This window comes from Rattus norvegicus, chromosome 13 (genome assembly GCF_036323735.1).
Source record: "Rattus norvegicus strain BN/NHsdMcwi chromosome 13, GRCr8, whole genome shotgun sequence".
Lineage (NCBI taxonomy): Eukaryota > Metazoa > Chordata > Mammalia > Rodentia > Muridae > Rattus > Rattus norvegicus.
Genome location: NC_086031.1, coordinates 13,787,289 through 13,795,350, shown reverse-complemented (window position 1 = coordinate 13,795,350; position 8,062 = coordinate 13,787,289). Strand labels below are relative to the sequence as shown.

Sequence of the window (8,062 nt, the reverse complement as noted above, 5' to 3'; positions counted from 1 at the left end):
GGATGGTGATTACCCCAGAAGTTCTTTTATTGTTTAGGATAGTTTTTTTTTTTTTCTCTCCTGGGTTTTTTGCTAACCCAAATGAATTTGCAAATTGTCCTTTCTAACTCTATGAAGAATTGAGTTGGAATTCAGATTGGGATTGCATTCAATCTGTAGATTACTTTTAGCAAAATGGCAATTTTTACTATATTAATGCTGCCAATCCATGAGCATGGGAGGTCTTTCCATTGTAAGACTCTCAGAGAGAATCTTCCCTCAGGAGGGAGATCCTCAAGCCCAATGACCAGTCCGAGTCCACAGGCTGCAATCAGCAAGAGGATTTTTATTGATCAGGATACACAGGTATCTGTGGGCGTCCCAGTCAATTCGGAAGACTGGCGCGCCTAGCAGAGCCAGGGTGGGCTTTTTATAGTATTTTGGGGAGCAGAAGAAGGCTTACAGAAGCAGATGCATGGTTACAGGGATGTGATTGGTGGAGTAAATGAGGCATACGTGTATGTTACTTATTTTGGCTATAATCATAACAATGAGTTAGCAAAAAGTACATGGTGGTCAGGGCTTCCGGGGGGTCAGGGACTTTTTCTTTTTCCTGCCAGGTGGCCCATGGAGCAGTGCCCATAATTTAGTTTGGTTTCTGCATTTTGTTTTCTTTTCTGGTCTGTTTCGTCTAAATGATGGGTCAGCTTGTCCCACATATCTAAAAACTTACTTTTTACTTCTATAGTTGAGGGCCTTGTGCTTGTACAATTCCCTTTCTGGGAGAGGGTCTTTCATTCCCCCATTTTCTTTTTGTCCTTGAGTGGAATCTTCCACTCAACTTGGTTAAGGTACCTCTGTTTTTTGTTGTTTCACCATCTGATACTGTTGTCTCAGCACAAAAGTTTGAATGACTGAAAGTCTGTATCTCTTATTATTCCTGTTTGATCTGCATAGAAACAACATTCTTCTTTTAGTGTAGCACACAGACTCTTTCTTTAAGGAATATCAGGTCTAATCTTTTCCTATTTTGAAGGACTACCTCTGAGAGGGAGGTTAGGTGTTCTTGGAGGTCAGCTAAAAAGTCTTTTTTACTCTTTTTATATCTGAGTCAATGGCAGTTCTGAATTCTCTATAAGCCTTGCATTGTAGGGCAACAGCAGATGTCCTTGTGCTGCCCTTGTAGCACCTAGATAGCCTTAAATAATTCTCAACTCTCTTTTGTGTCTTATTAAGTCTTTAGCATCAGGATTCTAATCTGGACACTATCTGAACCTATACACCAAGGTCTTTTAGAACTTCTAAACTTATATAGATTGTGATCCCTGAGGAACAGTCCCAAGAAGTGTTAGGAGTACTAACATATGTAATGTTACATCATTTGCAATAAAAAATCAAGCCTATCTTTACACCTATTCCGAGGGAACCCAGGGCAAACAGGCAAACATGAAATTCTTGTTTCTAAAACACACTCCTCAAGTGAGCATTATAGCAACCTCCCAGTCACTTAAGTCTAGGGAGCTTTTTGAAGATCTGAGTGTCCCTCTAGGTCCCAGCTCTCAGCCCCAACAGCTAGTACGCTGCTGGTGAGGGCTGAGACTTGACGGCTGTCAGGGTGGTCAGCAGCACCAGGTACGGTCCTTTCCAGCGAGGCTCGAGTGTCTGGGCTCCGTGTCGTTGTATGTAGCTGCAGTCTCTAACCTGGAACTGATGGGATGTCTCAGGGGTCTCCGGGGCATAGGCTGCTGTCAGCTGTGAGCAGATTTCTTTCTGTATCACCTGTAGGTCTTTTAGCCTGGCATATAAATCATTATTACTATGACATGTTGGTTCAGTAACATCATCTAATACAGTCAGGGGAGCTGAGGCCCCATATAAGATCTCAAAGGGGGTAAGGCTGAATCTGGAAGGGGTATTTCTTGCTCTGAAGAGAGCAAGAGGGAAGGAGTGTCACCCAGTCTATGCCAGTCTCCATGGTCAATTTGGTCAGGGTCTCTTTTAGAGTTTTATTTATTTACTTTACCTGTCCTGAACTTTGAGGTCTGTAAATACAACGTAATTTTCAATCAACCTCTGAATACTTGGCCACACCCTGGCTTACCTTGGCAACGAAAGTAGGGCTGTTGTCTGACCAGATTACCTTGGGCACTCCAGACCTGTGGAAGATTTCTTCTAGTATCTTCTTGATGACTATTGAGGCCGTCTCTTGTTTGGTGGGGAAAGCTTCTATCTATTCCTGAAAAGATATCTATAAACACTAGGAGACATTTATAACCATATTTTCCTGGTTTTATCTCTGTGAAGTACACTTCTCAGTAGGATCCAGGCCGTTCCACATGGAGCCTCATACCACAGTCAACTTTCCTGAAAACAGTTACCTTTAGGCATGGTATACATCAGTGCACTATCTGTTCCACAAGATACTTGAGACCTGTAACATAATATTTAGTTTTTGAAAATGTCTGGATGAGTTTGCTTACCCCTAAGTGAGTCCATTGATGCATTTGTTTTTATCATGGCCTCTGCCTATTTTTGTAGCAGGATCTTCTTTCTCGTTGAGGTGTACCAGAGTCTCTTCCTCGGCCTGGCTGGGTCATGGAGGGCCCTTAACATAGCCAGAATCTCTTTTTTTTCTTGCCCTCAGATGTCAGCAGGCCCCTCTGCTGATGGGCTGTAGCAAAGGCATACGTGCTGTCCACATAGATGTTAAGTCTCTTTCTCAGCCCAAGGGCTTTGGTGAGGGGAGCGAGCTCTACCCTCTGAGTAGAAGTGCCTTCTGGTAGGGCCTGAGCCCATATGATTCTGTTTCCATCTACCACTGTTGCCCCAGCCCATCTTTTTCCTTCTCTAAGAAGCTGCTCCCATCTATGAACCAGATGGCATCTACCCCATCTGTTGGCTGATCAGTCCGATCTTTATGCCACTCCTGTGCTTTAGTGAGCACCTGCTGACAGTCATGAAGGGGGGTGTCTAGGTCGGGGTCCGGGAGCAGGGTTGCAGGGTTTAGACTCGTAGGGGCAGTCTGGAATCACAAGGAACAAGTGGGATACCCGGCCCACGCCAAGGTCCACTGTTCTTCGGGTAGTCCATGAGTATCATTTGTTGCCAGTAGCCCCTGTATTCAAGGTCTTTTGCTGGACTCTAGCCCATTTGGGCGTAGGAGCACAGAGTGTTGGGCCCCCGTATTCACAAAACAACTGGGCAGGCTTCCCTTCTATCTTTGCGCATAGCCAGCACTCTAGGACCAAGAGGCTTGCCTTCCGGGTTGCTGGAGAGGCCCTTCTTGTTCTTCATGGGGCAGTCCCTGACCCAGTGTCCTTTTTCCTTGCGATAGGCACACTGATCTTTAGCTAGGAATTCTCTTCTGTTGCCAGGTACTGTCTTCCTAGGTTCCCTAACTACTGTGGCCAGTATATATTCCTCTCCTATCTTTTATCCCTCTTTAGCTCTCTAGCTTCTTCTTTTCTTCCTTAGCTTCCTGCTCTTTTTACCTTCTTTCCTCTTTCTCTTCCTCAGTCTCTCTCTCATATCTTCTGCATCTTCCTCTTCCTCTACAGCTATTAGATGCTGTCCACTTATGTAACTACACTTCAACTTTACTTTCTCTGCAACGTACACTAACCCTCAGCAACTTAGCTTAACCCTTCAAATTTCTGTAACTTTCTCTCTTTATATCTTTTCCTTATCTTAGCCAGATTGGTGGGGCATTTTCCAGCCCCTCGGAGACCCACCCTTGGAGCCTGGTGGCAGACCTGGAGCACTCCCTACCTTCAGGGGTATTCAAGTCAACAGTCAGGAGTGAGGGTCTTCTATCCATGTCTGAAACATTCTTTCTGGCCTCCAGTAGGATTCCGTCTTTCCTCAGTGGTAAAGAAGACCTGTAACAGTTACTAACAAGCATCTCAAATGGGATGGTGAGAAAACAAGAGAATCTTGAGAATAGAGGTCCACTGAAGAGGACAAATAGCATTTAGTCACACAGCTAAACCAGGAGGACTTTTTGGGACAAAAAGGCTGTTGTAAAAATAAGCACAAGCTTTGTGTCTGTGAAACAGAACGGCAAGCAGAGGGAGCTGATCTGTTACCGACCATCTCTCTGGACTTAAGAACTAATAACAAAAGGATGGAGAGATGGTTAGGACCTGGGTGCTAGATACCAAGTGGCTGACAAAAGAATTGTAACCAGTTCACCTGGGACTTTCAGGAGCTCAGTAGCAGCCCTTTACCAAACTGTCTCAGTGGGCTAAAGGCCCATGGAAAAGAAAACATTAATCCTGACCTTGGCCACAGCCAAAGCTCGAATTCTAAATTTTGACTGGCAAAACAAAGTTCTTCACAGTTTGTTGCAGATTCCCTCCGAAACTATCTCAGGGGCTTCTCTGTCCCCCAACCTGGGGCATTTTGACCACAGGGGCAGGAACTGGCTGCTGTGGGGATAGGATCAAAGGCACTCTCCATGTCAATGATGACTAACAGGGAAGGTTACTTAATGTTGGAGATCAACTCCTCTCTTGGAATAGGGCCAGCAGATATGGCAGGCTCCCTTAAAGAACTTCTCTTAATGAACACTCTCCTTCTGTGAGCAAGTGTTGAAGGTCTGGTCACTGAAGGCAGCAACTGGAATTATTATTTTTTTTCAGGGCCAAAAGTCTCATAAAACAACCACTACATTTATATTATCTTTTTGTTGTCAAAGCGTCAACCCCAGCCGGCCTCATCACCTTGAAACTCCTCTTACGCTGACTTGGCCAGAGCTGCGCCACTGCCCACGCGCAGCCTGCAGCTTGCTAGCAGGCCTGCATGCTTGTCACCCTCAGCCCCTATATTTTCCTACTCTGTGCTGTCCCTTCCTTAGAAGCTGTGAATGTTTAAGCAACAGGGAGAATTTTTCTTCAGGATCTAAGGTAAAGCTTTCAGGCTCTTGTTAATACCTGCTTCAGACAGGGTCACTCACTAACCTGGAGTTCTTCATACACAACTGTTAACAGCAGCTAGAATGGACAAGGGGAGCAAAGGGAGGGGCATCTCTCCTTGGGGAGGAGGCTAAGAGAGAAAGATAAAACTCCCCGGCAGAAAACAATTTTTCTCAAGCAAATTATTTCCAAGTTAAGCACCAAGAGGACCAAGTAAAACTCCTTGACAAACAAAGCAAACAGTTTCATGATTTTAAACACAGTCGTCAGTCCAAGATTTTAAACACAGTCATCTATCCAAAGTCCAAAAACGAAACAAAAGTCAAAAAGACACTCGACAATACCACAGAAAACAACCCAGACAAACAAGACCAAGACAAAGCATCCTATAACCAATTTCCACAGATGTTCAAAGAAATTTAGGACACAAAGAAGACAAACAATTCCAACAGTCAGACAGACAGACGCACCGCGCGGCTTCGGTGTCAAACTGAAACCAAAAATTCAGACAGAGGTGACGAGGGTCCGGATCCTTCAGTGGATCCAGCTCTCTCCTCTCTCCTCCAACCCAAAACCACGTATCCTTCCGATACAGGCTGAGCCCCGAAAAACCGGGCTCTAAACACCCTTGGAACGTCTTCCAGGGCTGCGGGGGAGAAGTCCGAGCTCGTCAGCTCCTTCTCTGGCCCGCCCAAATACAAACGGTATAGACCCAAGCCAAGTAACTAAGCATTTACAGAACAAGTCACAAAGCAAGACAAGACAGGACAAGACAAACTCTGGCCAGCTTACCTCCTGGTGGGTGGTCGGTGGTCTCTAGGCAGAGGATCTCCGATCCCGGAGGAGCCCCCATATGTAAGACTCTCAGAGAGAATCTTCCCTCAGGAGGGAGATCCTCAAGCCCAATGACCAGTCCGAGTCCACAGGCTGCAATCAGCAAGAGGATTTTTATTGATCAGGATACACAGGTATCTGTGGGCGTCCCAGTCAATTCGGAAGACTGGCGCGCCTAGCAGAGCCAGGGTGGGCTTTTTATAGTATTTTGGGGAGCAGAAGCAGGCTTACAGAAGCAGATGCATGGTTACAGGGATGTGATTGGTGGAGTAAATGAGGCATACGTGTACTTTACTTATTTTGGCTATAATCATAACAATGAGTTAGCAAAAAGTACATGGTGGTCAGGGCTTCCGGGGGGTCAGGGACTTTTTCTTTTTCCTGCCAGGTGGCCCATGGAGCAGTGCCCATAATTTAGTCTGGTTTCTGCATTTTGTTTTCTTTTCTGGTCTGTTTCGTCTAAATGATGGGTCAGCTTGTCCCACATATCTAAAAACTTACTTTTTACTTCTATAGTTGAGGGCCTTGTGCTTGTACAATTCCCTTTCTGGGAGAGAGTCTTTCACCATCTTCTGAGATCTTCAATTTCTCTTTTCAGAGACTTGATTTTCTTGTCTTAGAGATTTTTGCTTGCTTGATTAAAGTCACGCTGGGATACTCTATGTGGTTTGGGACTGTTATAAAGGGTGATATTTCCCTAATTTCTTTATCAGTCTATTTACCTTTTGAGTAGAGGAAGACTACTAATTTATTTAAATTAAATTTTATACCCAGGCACTTTGCTGAAGTTGTTTATCAGTCTTGATAGGTCTTTGTTGGAACTTTTAGGTTCACTTAAGTATAGTAGCATACTATCTGCAGAGAGTGATATTTTGACATCTTCCTTTCCAACTTGTATCCCTTTGACCTCCTATTGTTTAATTGCTATGATAAGGGCTGCCAGTACTATATTGAATAAGTAAGGAGAGAGTAGAAAGCCTTGTCTAATCCCTCATTTTAGTGGTATTGCTTCACATTTCTCTCCATTTTGTTTAGTGTTAGCTAGTGGTTTGCTGTATATTGCTTTTACCATATTTTGTTTAGTGTTAGCTAGTGGTTTGCTGTATATTGCTTTTACCATATTTAGGTATTAGCCTTAAACTACTGATGTTTTTAGGACTTTTATCATAAAGTGGTGTTGAATTTTTCAAATGCTTTCTCAGCACCTAATGAGATGATAATTTCATTTCTTTTTTGAGTTTGTTTATATAGTGGGTTACATTGATGGATTTCCATATATTATACCATCCCTGCATCCCTGGAATGAAGCCTACTGGTTAATATGGATGATTGCATTGATGTGTTGTTGAATTCTGTGTGCAAGAGGTTTAATCAGTGGCTTCATAGAAAAAAAGTGGATAGTGTGCCGTCTGTTTCTCTTTTGTGTAATATTTTGGAAAGTATTGGTATGAGGTCTTCTATGAATGTCTGATAGAATTTTGTACTAAACACATCTGGTCCTGGGCTCTTTTTTTGGAAAATATTTAATAAATGTGTCTACTACTTTAGGAGTTATGGGATCATTTAGATGGATTATCTGATCCTGATTTAAATTTGGTACCTATTACTTGTCTAGAAAATTGTCCATTTCATCTAGATTTTTCAGTTTTGTTGACTATAGGCTTTTGTAGTAAGATCTGATTTTTTTTTTAATTTCATCGGATTCTGTTATTATGTCTCCCTTTTCATTTCTGATTTTGTTTATTTTAATACTCTCCCTGTGCCCTCTGGTTTATCTGGCTAAGGATTTTTCTATCTTATTTTATTTTCTCAAAGAACCAGCTCCAGGTTTTGTTGATTCTTTGTATAGTCCTTTTTGTTTCTACTAGGTTGATTTCAGTCCTGAGACTGATTATTTCCTGTCTTATACTCCTCTTGGTATGTTTGCTTCTTTTTATTCTAGAGCTTTTAGGTGTGGTGTCAAGCTCTTTATGTATGCTTTCTTCAGTTTCTTTTTCAAGGCACTCAGAACTATGTGTTTTCCTCTTAACACTATTTTCATTGTGTCCCATAAGCTTGGATATTTTGTGCCTTAATTTTCATTAATTCTAAAATGTCTTTTATCTCTTTCTTTATTTCTTTTTTGACCAAGTTCTTACTGAGTGGTTGTTGCTCAAATTCCCTCTATATTTGGGTTTTCTGTCGTTTTTGTTGTTACTGAAGCCTTAGTCCTTAGTGATCTGATATGATACATGGGGTTATTTGAATATTCATGTATATCTTGAGGCTGGTACTGTGACCAAATATATGATCAACTTTGGAGAAGGTACCATGAGATGTTGAGAAGAAGGTATGTT

At 42.7% G+C, this 8,062-nt stretch overlaps 1 long non-coding RNA gene across 1 annotated transcript; it reads right to left on the bottom strand.

The window, feature by feature from the left end:
- Positions 1-305: 305 nt before the first annotated feature.
- On the bottom strand, positions 306-6,274 carry LOC134481469 (uncharacterized). Its single transcript, XR_010056958.1, has 2 exons — positions 5,685-6,274; positions 306-1,774 (listed from the first exon to the last, which is right to left on the bottom strand). It is a non-coding gene; the product is annotated as an uncharacterized LOC134481469 (long non-coding RNA).
- Between the last annotated feature and the right edge of the window lie 1,788 nt (positions 6,275-8,062).